Below are 13,304 nucleotides of genomic sequence, written 5' to 3'. Positions count from 1 at the left end.
AGTGAGCATAGTACTGTGATGGCCGTGTACCTTATTTAGTTTTCGGGCCCTTTATTGTATCAGTGATACCACTGTGTTTCCTGTGGAGCCTGAGTACTCTTATGAATGACTTTCCAGCACCAGATGTAGTATATACCAATTTTCTATTGTATATTTTCCTTTGTGGATCAATATGGATTTTAATTAACATCTTAACAAAATTACAGTTATGCCCAAAGGTCTCTCTCCTCTTGTGTCTTGCCAGGAACCTGGTCTTCAGCAAGTTCCTATCATGCTAGACATTGCCAAGAGCAGACATTATTGAAATGCCTTTTGATTTATCCTGAGGCAAAGACACTTCCCTTTTCTTTCCTCTTCAGTAGATATGCACAGAAGTTTGCTAACTGGGGGGATGGAGCTGCAAGCCTACTATAAACATCAAAGATGACTCGATACAAAGATTCTTGGAAGAAGTTTCCACCATACTTGGAGTGTCGTGACACTGCTTCATTCAACTGCTTTTCCACATTGCATTACATTAATAACCTCCTTGCAGGTTTCTTGGCAGACAGGAGAAAAGTTGGATGATGATTTTGAATGAATGAAAATGAAAATGAACCACTAGCCTTAAAGCTAATATGAGGTATTCAGAACACGAAGAGCCGTGAAGTAGGTCAGTACTTTTGTCTTCATTTTACATTAGTTTTTCTGTAGAATGGCATTTACAAATGTTTAGCTTACATTCACACATAACACTGATATTTCTTTCTCTTCCTTGACTGTACGCCATCCTAGATTGTTTTCTGTTGTTTTATCCCTTCTGTCATGTAGCTTTTGAAATCTCTTGTGCTAATAAGCATCTGATAGATCTCACCAGGAGTCTTGGCTTCATCTTTAGTCTTCTTTCATTCTAACAATGCTGCCTACAGTACATACTGTTCACAGGGTAGATCTCACATATTGCTGTTCAGCTGCCAGGCTCCTGAGTAATAAAGCTTGTGTTTCTTTCCTGAGTTAATGTAGATTGTGATTTTAGAAGTGTACTTCCCCTGACAGAAGACAGTCCAGTGCTACATCCCTTGGTCATAGTCAGGCACAGCAGTCTGGGAAATAAGATGATTGCTGACCTCTCAATTGCTTAGGATACTTGCCAAAAATATTCTTTATCTGACAGGTTCTTCTTGAAGTGTAAGAGCTTTATCATGCTCTGTCTGATTCTTTTGTGTGGGATTTAGAAACTTGGACATTTAGTCCAAAGCACCATCTTTTTTCCAAGGTTCTGTAACATTAACACTAAAAACGGAAGTTTATCTTGCAACTAATGTTTCTCACTGTGAACACACAGATAACACTATATGCAGTGGCAATGGGAAGGAACCCCAAACATTATTAATATAACATAAACATTAACTATTAATTTCTATCTATATATATTCTCTGGTAGCACTGTAAAAAATTACTACCACTTGCCTACACTGATTAAGTAACACAGTGAAACCACCGGGTTTTAACAAGGACTAGAAAGTTAGTAGGCACCTCTTTCAGCATGTGCATTATTATTTTCCATTAAATCCATTACGCTTAGACTTGACGATAAAACATTTAGATCACTACTTTACTTAGAGTAACATAATAAGTTGTCCTGGATCAAATATTACTGTCAGCAGTGCTAGCTGCGCTTTATCTACAACAAATACTGCAAATACACCATCACCAGCTTAGATGTCACTCTATTAAGAGCTGCCGCCTCAGCAAAATGAGTATATTAATATAAAATAAGTGTGGTTTCTTTTTCCAGGCTATGTAAACAAATCTATCCTACTTAGAGCTGCAGTGTCAATATTTTGCACTGCCTGTGTTGACATATTCCTTGTGTTTCTTGGCATATGGGACAACACTGAAGATTCCATTTTTGGGTTTTCATTTTCGGCCAGTTCATGCTATTTCTGGTCCTTATCTTAGATATTTTTTTTCAGGCCCTGAATGATTTTGTATATATTTAATTGTATATTCTGAAATACCTTAAAAATTCCTGTGTATTTAAGCAAAGTGCCATGTTGCACTCACTGGCGAAATAAAGAGCGAGTACTCCAGCAAGTGTCATTCTTGAGAAAAGCTTTGACGGTAATGCTTGTCTATTGCTCTGGAGGGTGTCTACAACTACTCAAGTTTTTCTGGCTTTGCCCGCAGCTTGCACATCTTGCATTGATTACTAAAAAAGAAAAACCTCTCTACCTGTGAAGACAGGAAAGTTTGTTGAGCATTTTTTTTAGCAAAAGATACAGCTTCTGACTCATTTCAGCTAATGCTTGTTTCCTTTCAATGCCAAAATGTCTTAACTACTTGTTCAACAGGTGATTTTTTTCGCTTTCCTAGTGTTCATTTTTTTTTTTGTTTAATTCATACCTTTGCAAGAACATTATGTCAGTACTATTTTTCTTAACAAGAGAACTATTTTCTTAACAAAGCATTTGAAACTCTGATTGATTTGCTGGAGATTTTCGTTAGAGATGTCAGCAGTTGGTTTAGACATGCATTCTTTGTGTTGTTCCTCATTCCGCATGTAGTTCCAAAGCATCATTATACTTTTTGTTTGTCCGGTTGAGCTGGTCAATGATAGCCTCACCATGAGATCAGCTTTTTGAGTTAACTTCTTACCTAGATTTGTTCCTTCCACACCCTAGAACATATATGTATGCTTAGCTTTAGCCTTAGAAAATTCTTGCTCAGAATTTTATTCTATTGCATTTTGCCCCACTCTAGCTGAAAGTGCTATTATGCAAGTAATGCAGTTTGTTGTGTGACAAAGTGTGCGGTGGTTTTTCTTGGCTTGACATGTGTATGAGTTCCTCACTTTATTCTGTATCTTTTTCCAAAATGAGAGTTTCTCAGCACCTCTGCAGACATCCCATTTGAAGGGACAGAGGAAGGACAGCAAAAGGTGAATGCTGTGGTCCTCCCATTCATCTGCAGTCTTACCAGACTCTTTAAACCTAGAATAGTAGAATAATATTTTTAAGAACATTTCTATGTCTTAAGGTAATAGAAAGGTAGACTGAAAACCTGAAGTATCCTACAAGTCTGTGGTGGCCCTGACAATTAGCATTCATACAGTCAAATGCAAAGGTTCTAAAATTACCTCCATTAAGGCAGATTCTTTTTAGAATTAGTCTTAGAATTAGAGATAGAATTTTCTCTCAGTTGTACTGACTCCCTCAAATGATGGTAAAAATTGAAAATATTTCTGTTTTTCTGTAACCAGGCTTTTTTACCATTTTAGAAAAAATAGAAATGTTAACTGAAAAATTAACCTGGTCATTTACCTAAATGAAATTACTAATGTAGTTGTCATTGGGATACTGAGGATTAAGGAAAAGAGAAACACAATCTGTCACACGAAATGAACTATACTTAAGACTGCGTGATATGTATTATGTATGAAAATACATATTCATGTATGTATGTAGTTCCTATAATTATGACATGTTATTTTCTTAGTGGTGAAATAACCAAACCTCATTAGCTGTTGTTTCCATTCACCAGAAAACTGGTAACAGAAAAAAAGTGAGGCAAACTTAAGCACAGTCTTCCTCCCCTTCCTCAGTCCTTATGTCTGATTTGCCATTCTCGTGGTGTCATTTTTAGGTGCCTTTTTCTGGTGCCATTTTCTTGATGCTCTGGAGCTGACTGAGCTCTTTTAACAACTGTTAAAGAAAAAATACTTAACCTGTATTTAAAGAAATAAAAATTCCACATGGACTGTGGAGAAGATGTATTTCATATTAATTAAGGAGAGAGTTTAAACTTTGTCCATACTAGAATTAAAACATATTAGATGAAAAGTTGTACAGAGATTGATTGGAAAATGCAGCTTTTTTTTCTTTCAACAAAGTCCAATTTCTGCTTGCAGAGTAAGTTGGAGTCATCTAGGAAGTTCCTGCCCTCAACCTTTAGTTATTTCTCTCAACTGGAAGTAATGTACGACAGCCGAAGTAAAGACAATTTTAATGCAAGGTGCTTTCATTTGTTCTGAAGTAGACCAAAATTACACCTATCTCAGCTGAGCGGGGGTTGTGTCCAACACATACTGAACGTGGTACATTTTTGAAACAGTTGGATCTGCAGCTGTTTGGGTCCCCAGCTTTAGAAGAGCTTACTTGCACATGAAGAACTCCTGCTGCATTCTGATGGTGAAAAAAGTTTCGCAGCCTTACTGAAAGGTAGATTTCATGATTACTGATGCGAAGTTATCATAAATTACAAATTATGTTAATGCGGTCGTTACTGGTATTTTTCCTCACTGTTTATACGGGTAATATATAAAGAGGGCTTATTTGTCTTAGATAGGCTTCTGCTCTTCTTAGTTGTTGCATCTTATCTAATGCAGAAGAAAAAAAATTCGTAGTGGTGATTTTCACCTGTGTTATTTGGTCATTACTGTTTAACCAGAACAGAGAAAACTAACAGCGGTAGTTTATGTGAATGTATTTATGTGTGAGTGTTTATGTATTAGTGTATAAACATATAGGCATACATCCAGTCATGTATGCGTGTGCCAAAGCACCAGAAGTATTACTAAAAATATATACACTGGGGCTTCCACGAAAGCTGTAAATTACAGTGTATTACTGATTTTATAAAAGCTTTTCTATTGCTAAAAATAAAACCTGCTATCAACATTGACTATCGCTAGCCCTCCCTCTTCTGCAAGAGTTTAGTGCTTAATATGAAGAGTTGGGGGCTTTAAAATTGAAAAATTTTATTAGTTTCTAAAGCTATTCAGTAAGAGGGTATTTCAAAAAGAAACGTAAATTGTGAAATTCAGCTGGGACACTTACTGAACTGTTGGTATTGTTTTGTCAAAAACTGATTTAAAATGAACTAGAAAATTGCCGAACCATCAAAGTATGGGATGTGGGAAAGTTAATATATTAAAGAAACACTATCATGAGGAGGAAAAGTGCTATTTTAAAAAATGATATTTTAAGAAATTCACTTATATAGAGAATAGGGCAAAATCATAATCCTTTATGAGCCCAATAAAGACTGCCCTGCTGCTGCTGCTTGATACAATACCTTTCTTATTGAACTCTGCAAAAAAAAATCTACTACAGAGGGCTTTTTTTCTGTTATATAGGTTTATTTGGCTTTTTAAGTTAAATTGGAAGAGTAATGATACCATGAAGAGTGTGCTTTGGGCTGGGGAGGTTGGTGCACAGTGTCCTGCACCAGCACCCGTGTGCAGGGCTGGCAGCCAAGTGCAGGGTGTCTTGGCATGGTGAGTGTTACTGCCTAGAGAATCTGCTTGGTGGTGGACTTAAGGTTTCTGGCTGGTTTCACTTCAGCAAGACTTGTGGATGCTATTTTTGCTTCAGAGAGAGTGCATAAGAGGCTGAACTGGAAGCAAATCCTTTTATTCATTGTGGCTTCTTGTGAGTGACCCTTCGTGTAGGATGTTCTTGTGGCATTTTGGAAGATGAAAAAAAAAAAAAAAGATGTCATTTTACTTTAGGTCACTTGTTAATATTTATTTAAATAGTTAACTCAGGCATGTGGAGTACAGGAAAAGATAAGACTGATCAGTATTTGCACTTTGCTTTGTATTTGTGTAGCTGATGGTTCCTCTGAAAACTACCTGGTGGTAATAAGGCGAGGTAAAATATTTGCATTTTCTAGTCCTTTTACTGTGTGGCTCCTTTCCCTTCAGTCTGTTCTTACATGCTCTTGCTCGTGGCATGTAAGTCACTGCAGGGGTGAAGACTGCTAAGTTCCTGGTTGCCTACTGAGCTGTAAAAAGATTTCTTGTGATATTTATGTGTTGGAAATAAGGATTTTCATGCAGAATTCAAATCCAAGTGACTATTGCTCGTTTTATTAGAAAAACTTGTTGTTAAAGGGAACACCAAATACAGAATGCTTCCGCTTGCAATTGCAATCCAGAATGATTATAAGCATCACCTAATGCTCAGAGTCCCGCTGCTGCAAAACAACCACTGTTGGCCGTGTTCTGATGCTGGCAGCATTACTGGCTTTTGTGTCCCACCCCAGAGTTTGTGGGCAAATCCCAGGCTGCTCTCAAGGGTGTTTCCAGGAAACACCTACTCCAAGCCTTAACATGCCTCAGAGATGGAAGGAGTGCATTGACCAGGAAATGTGTGGTAGTATAAAACTACAGTTTCCTTCTGCCTGCTCCTCTCCCTTATGCCACATGACTTGCAGGAGCAGCAGAAGGCTTTTCTGGGGGGGCAAGTCCAGCTGTTTGGTCTGCCTGCTGCTTTAGCAGCTGGGACCCAACTCTCCCCTCTGGCACAGACAAAGCAGGGCTTAATGCTGCTCATCAAAATTTGCTCACTGTGGTAAGCGTGGGGAACGCAATGTGAATAACTTGAAAAACCGCAATTATGATTAACACTTCAACTACTATTTACTTTAACATTTGACCAAGATAATGCTGCTAATTTCTTTTAGCTCACTGAGAAATTTAGAGTCTGATGTTCTAGTTGGCTGAAAAAGGAAAGCTGCCAAAACCACACACTGATTTACTTCCCTCTGGATTCTGTTGATGTTAAGTTACACAGGATATGAACTGTTAAAGAAAGTTACTTTGGGGCTTTGGCTTCTTTCTGCAAACATCCGTCTCTGATCTGAAAGCTCAGTGTTTAAGACCCACCAAGTTAATGCTGTGAGGCAGGCAAGATGAGAAGAATCCATTAGCTTATCTTTCACAGCTCTGCAGTATCCTGCTACTTTGGGTAGTGGCTTAATAGATCTTTACAAACACAAAAGCTCTGATGAGCCAAACACTAAAAACTGCAGCAATAGCTAACAAATAGCTAACAGAAAAATCATCTGTGAATTTGATATGGATCATTTAAGTATCATGGCCTATAGAAATAACATATGAAGCATTTGAAGATAGTCGTTCAGGTCTGCCACATCTTCAGGCTCAGATTCTTGTGAAGATTATATACTGACATGACAGCGGACTGGTATAATTTAAATATATGTTAAGCTACTGGGTCTGTTATTAAATCTCTAAAATCCACCTCTTTGGTCCATAGGCTGGTGCAATGCATGGGATGGCAGAGTGGTGTGGAGGAACCTTCACTTCCATGAAGATATTTACCGTTGTAATAGAGAGCAAACTGAAGGCCTTCATGTAGCATGCAGCAGGGTCAGACTTGGTATTCCTGTCCTCTAAATCTTTTTCAATAAAAGGAAATTGCAAGTACTCTTGGAAGCAGCAGGGCTGAAGGGAATGTTTTTTTTTTGTTTTATTTTCCTTTGGCCCTTCTAACAATATATCACCATCTTTCCAGAGCATTTTAGCACGCCTGGTTTCATTGAAATCTTCACAGTCATTAGTTTGCAAAATTCTACTCTGTTTTAAATAGTATTTTCACAAGAAGTGGTATAGGTTATGTATCACCTGTTTCATTGCTTTGCCAGTAAGTAGGCTCTAAAGCTATTTGCATTTGTCATGCTTGAAGTCTGTATGTTTTCCTTAGTAAGCATGAAAAAAGTGAAGTTTTATAAAGAAGAACTTCTGAAACTGGGACTTGTTTGAAATTTCTTGGAGATTTTTTGGGGGAACAAAACAACCAACCTTTGAAATAAGGAGAAATTTTCACAGTATCTCATGGACAGTCACCTGACTCGAAGTGTATCCTAGTTCAGACTGCAAAATGTAGGAAAATATCTAATAACCTTTCAAAAAGTAGCACAGAGCAGGTGACTTCCTACTGTCAGTGCTACGTATAGCTGAATCTGCTGCATGGCATTGGCTAGTGACACTGGTGACGTTGGCTGGTGCTGTGGGCTGCTGCCTGTTGGCAGACACAGGTAGTTGTAAAGGAGTGTATACATTCAGGCAACTAAAGCCTAGCTGCATTTTTCAAAGGCTTATTAAAGAAAAGGAAAAAAAAAAACCAAGAACTTCTGGTGTAGATTTGGTCTACGTGAAGGTCAGGACCTCTTTAAATTGATGAATCTGGAGTTAGCCAGCTGCCTGTTGATGTTGTTTTCTGTCACACTAACAGAAATAATACAATATCTGACAGCTAAAGCAATGAAAATTTGGGGGATTTTCTATGCTATGTATGTTGCTTATCACATTGCCCAAATTTTGGTATGACCTCCCTTCAAGAATGTTGATTTTAGTTCTTACTTGCATACATATACAAGTTTTATATATGCTATTAAAGATCACATTTCCGACCTTGTTTATCCTTTCGGGTTTGTAACCATGTTGTTTGGCCCATCTGCAAACCTTTAAGGCATCTGCTAAGGAATGATGGCTATCTGTGTACTGTTTTGGCCCACAGGCACATGAAGTAATATGGCTTAGGCCTTTTTGCTTTTGTTTGTTTTTTCTTGTGCTCTGAGTGAAGAGAGGACGTGTGGACAATGGCACTGGCTTAACTTGTTAAACCAAAGTAATTTGATTGTGTGGCTGAGTCTTATCAAGGTCATTCAGTGCAATAGTTATGGAGAGATCTATCAAAGGACAGACACCCTTGGAGTAACTTTCTGGTATTCTCCAAGGTTTTTTAATTTTCATTCTCTTTCTTTTCTCTTTCTTCCACCATACGCTTTTGGATTTCTTAACTTGAATAGGAATGCTTGGGGTAACTCAGAGGTCTGTCTTATGGAAAACGAAGGAAGATGGTTGAAGTTGCCTCTCCTTTCCTCAGCCTACTTTTTCTGTGTCAGTCTCCAACTTCCTTTGCCTCCCTGGGGTGTTTTTGTCACCCTGTACAGAACCCACTGCCACTGCTATCGCACATGGCACAGCAGAAAGGGCTCGTTTTATTCCTGTTTATCACTGAGGATTCACACCCTTCAAGACTTTTACTTGAAATCCGGCCTTGGAGAGCTGGCCTTCTCAGCTGGGGTGGCAGGGAAGGCTAACGGTTTCCTTGGTTGGAAAGCATCAAATTGGATAAACAGAAAACAGGGGCCTGGAGAGTGGGAAAGCTCTTGATGGTGATTAGTTGTCATCCTGCTTGTCAGAACAAATGAAGAAGAGGAGCACAATGTTTGCACTGTTTGAACAAGCCTCAGAGAGCAAATTAGATGGTAAATGTGATCATAATTTGCCTGCCTTTCTTGAAACTCCCATGGTGCTATTAGTGTTTTTCTTTTTTCAGGTAAAAAAAAAAAAAAAAAAGCTTTAACAAATACGTACTTCTGTGGAAGCTGAAGTGCACTGAGGTTGTTTATGGAGATGGTGTTTAAATACTTCTGTGGTTTAAGTGATAGTGCTTATTGTATTTACATAGCGCAGGCTGCTGCAAGGCGTTGTGCCATTGGTAACGATAACGTATTTCATTACTGTGTGTGAAAAGATATAAGTGTCTACGTAGGTATATATTTAGACAGATATTCATATATAAAATAGACTTGTGCGTGAGCTTTATATTGCACTTGGTTGAATGCTGTTGATGAACCAATTATGGTATTTTTTCTTTTTTTGAAAGATGTCTGGAATGCAGGCTCTTCTGTCCTATTTTCCTGCAATGAAGTGCAGAGGCAGGCTATGCCCCTTGCTGAACTGCCAGCACACCTAAGGTGACCACAACTGTTTCTAAATAAGACAATCAGCACTTGTGTACTTTGTGTGTCTAGGAACATGGAATAACCTATAGCATTTAGATAATGAGTTTGGGGTAGAGAATGGTGAAATGCTACTTACAGTTTATTTTACACATGAAAGTATTTCACACATAGCAGAAATTGTTACTGTAAACAAGTATCAATTAAGAGAACAGGTATGAGCATTGTTGGAGGATGAGGTAAAAGCTGTGATATGAAAGGGTCTCTTGGGCACCAAGACAGATGACTGACAATGAAAAGATTTAAAGTATTTTGATTGCCTTGCACTGAAATCTGAACCTGTGGAAACTAATAAAAATTGACTGAGCTTAATTAAAGACCTACAGGGAGCAAAAGCCCATGTTTAAAACCAACTGCTTGGACTGTCATGTCTCTGTAGTTACTCAGCTAAACAGGAACAGATTGTGTTCAGTCAAAATTCCCCTCAATACATCATTTAAAACAAAATAATAATACAAAAAAAAAAAAAAAAAAAAAAAAAAAAAGCAAAAACAAAACACCAACAAGAATAATAGCAGATTCACTATATCACTGTGATTTAAAGGGTAAAGCCATGAGAATGCAAAGAGGAATGTATTTATTTTTATCCCTTTATGAAATCACTTGTAGCGTACCAGGCAGCTCAGACCAGTCTTGCTGATGTTAACGTTTCCTCCCTATCAAATACCATTTGCCTGTACATTTCTCTTCTTTACTTTTTATCCATCTCAGTAGAGACTCACTGGTAAAATACCATGCAGAAGTGCTGAGGCCAATGTGTCAGTGTTACCTAACGTGAGAAGGAGAAAGTTTTGCCCAAAAGCAGAGAAGAGCAGTTCTTGTGTGCTGTTTGTGGTGGGCTGTGGTGCACAGAGCTTTAGGAGTTATGGCGGCTCTTGGAGCTTCCTTTAGAAATGCACTTTGTTCCGCATCATCTCCAGCAAAGCTCTGTGATGGACGTAGGTATTCTCTATTGATCTGCTGGGCCTGCTTCAGACAGGAACATGTAGGTTTTTTGTTCTTGTGTATTTTAGATGAGCTCAGGGCAGAGCAGTAGAATAAATGAAAAGTGTTCTGTTTTAGTCAGTCACAAAACAGTACCAGATTCTGTATTGTACAAATACAAGCTGGTAAATGTACACTTTGGCTAGTGCAGTTTTTACCAGTATTTTAATATACTGAAGTTCCAATGAATTAAATAATGTTGATAATACAGATGGCAATGTACGCACGTGTTCCATATTAATAATGTCCAGTGAAAAGCAATTGCATTTCATTTTTCTTTATTGGCTATTTGAGGCTTTAAAATATTTATTTGGCAAATTTGTGCATCCCTTTTCTTATTTTTAACAGTATGAGTACTTAGCAGGCTAATACAGTAATGATTTTTAAACTGTAGTGGAAAGCACATAGGATATGTACAGTGATGTGAGATAGATTAATTAAAATCAATGTTATTTCAATGAATACTAATTGAATCATTAATGCTTGGATCAGGATTTTTCCCCATTTTGTGATTATTCAGCTTGTTGGCTGATGTATGCTTTTTTGTTGATGAAAGCCATTTCTCCATCTTGCTTTGTTTGTTTTTCTTTTTTCCTGCCTCTCATTAAGGGAATGTTGTCAGTACAAAACAGGGGATAGGGACTTGCTCACAGCAGATTGACTTTCTTCAATACTAAAAGAGTTGCTCCAAAACTAATGCCTCCTATTTTATCATCTTGGCCCATGATATCAGAGTTGGTGGTATGGCAGTACAGGTTGAACCTTCCTACCAGTATGTCATTGCGTGTTGTTGCCATGTGACAGATGGCAGCAGAGGGGCAGTCTGACAAAATGGCATCTGACATGGAATTGCATATGAAGCAAAGGTGTTTCAATGAATTCTCCCATGTGTAAAAAACAAAGCTCAGTGACGTTCATCAATGCTTGCTGAATGTTTATGGAGACCAAAAAGTGGATGTGAGCCCAGTGAGGCTGTGGGTGGTGTTTCAGCAGTGGTGACAGCAGTGTGAAGGACAAGCCACATTCCTGATGACCAAAAATGAATGTCACACCACAAAGTGAAATGTGTCTCAATCAGCTAATCCATCCAAACTGGCTGATTATGACCAGGGAAACTGTCTGCAGATATTAATATTGGCTTCAATGCATTTGAAACTATGGTGGCAATGCTGGGATATTGCAAAGCTTGCATTAGGTGGGTGCTGTGCCACTCACACAGAAACAGAATGAACACCATGTGCAAGTTTTTTGGGACCCATTGAACCAATATGAGGCTGAAGGTGATGGTTTTCTGGATCATCACATCATTACCAGTGACAAGATGTGATGTCACCACTACAAGCCAGAGTCAAAACAACAGTCCATGGAGTGGCAACACATGAATTCTCCATGAAAGAAAAAGATCAAGACATCAACCTCAGCAAGTAAAGTGATATCTTTTGGGATAGGAAAGGAGTGATCCTTCCAGATTTCCTGGAACCTGGACAAACCATCAACTCTGACTGCTACATCACAACACTGACTGAGCTGAAGACTCGAACTTCTAGAGTCAGGCCAGAGAAGAAGAAAACCTTTCTCTTGTAACATGATAACAGCAGGTGCCATACCTTTTTGAAGACTGTGGAGCACATTGCCAGTCTTTGCTGGACTGCCCTGCTACACCCACTGTATAGTCAGGATTTGACTTTGTATGAGAACTGTTGAGTAACAGCCTGAACTACTGATTGAACACCTGAGGCAAGCACTGAATCAGCTGCGGCAGCACAGGTGAAGGCAGTTCAGCTGTGTGACTGGAAGTGGTGGAGGCTGCCTGTACTTCTCCTAGACCCCATTTAAGGGCTGACTGCCACTAAGGAAGGATCTCTTTCTGGAGATTGCTCCCTTTGGAGTTTTTCTGTGAGCCTAGGACATGGGTGAGCATTTTCATTTATTTTTGATTATCCCTTTCCACTGTGGTAATCCTTCTATTTCTACAATCTGTAGATGCCAACCTAACCACATCACTCTGTATATTTGTTGATTGTCCAGACTTCTTTTGACTTCCATCTGTTTGGGCTGATGAAAGATGGACTGCATGGGCAATGTTTTCCTAGCAACAACACCATCACAGCACTGGTGAAACAGCAAGTCATATTCTCCAGTGCACTTTTTTATGATCATGGCATGCAAGCTCTTGCTTGTTGCTTGCAATGGTGCGTAGCTAATGATGGTACGTTGAAAAATAGTGTTTTGTAGCTGTGAATTTTCTCTGTGCTTGCTGCAGCTGTTGTCAAGTGGAAATGAATAGAAGGCATTACTTTCAGAGCAACCTATGTATCTCCATTGTTTTCTCCAGTTCTCGCTATGTAGCATGGTCTTTTGCAGAAGTGGCCTAAAAGCTCATCAAAAGCAGTGTAAGCTTGTGCTTAGAGGCATATTTGAACCCATTCCTGCAGGCGGTACTGGGCTGTTGGGAGATGCTGGAGCCCAGAGCAGCCCCTCCAAGTCCATGTTGCAAAGCTCCCCACTCCCCTGCCCTGATGCTGAGGTGGCTGCTTGAGAAGAGCTGTGGGGAGTCTGCTGCTGGCTCTGGGCTGTTCTCTTCTGTGCCCTAGCTGCTATTAATATCCCTTCCCCAGGCTGCTGGGTCATTTGATTTAGATTGAAGTACGTTACAAGTTCCTCTATTTTGATGCCAATGATAATATGACGGTTTTGTTTGCCAGTTCTCTGCTCTTTTGTGTATG

At 39.0% G+C, this 13,304-nt stretch overlaps 1 protein-coding gene across 7 annotated transcripts in view; it reads left to right on the top strand.

The window, feature by feature from the left end:
- The window catches only part of FIGN (fidgetin, microtubule severing factor), a 92,590-nt gene that overhangs the window by 37,339 nt on the left and 41,947 nt on the right, over window positions 1-13,304 (top strand). The window contains exons 4-5 of one of the 7 annotated variants that reach the window (XR_004307960.1): window positions 536-652; window positions 3,890-4,493. The exons of the other annotated variants lie outside the window; for them this stretch is intronic. The gene's annotated coding sequence lies outside the window, so the exon portion shown is untranslated. Of the gene's footprint in view, window positions 1-535; window positions 653-3,889; window positions 4,494-13,304 lie in introns of those variants that run through there. 7 annotated transcript variants of the gene reach the window in all.

The sequence above is a fragment of the Coturnix japonica genome, chromosome 7 (assembly GCF_001577835.2).
Source record: "Coturnix japonica isolate 7356 chromosome 7, Coturnix japonica 2.1, whole genome shotgun sequence".
NCBI classification, from domain to species: Eukaryota; Metazoa; Chordata; class Aves; order Galliformes; family Phasianidae; genus Coturnix; species Coturnix japonica.
The sequence above is the reverse complement of the archived record's forward strand: the minus strand, read 5'-3'. Positions and strand labels throughout refer to the sequence as shown.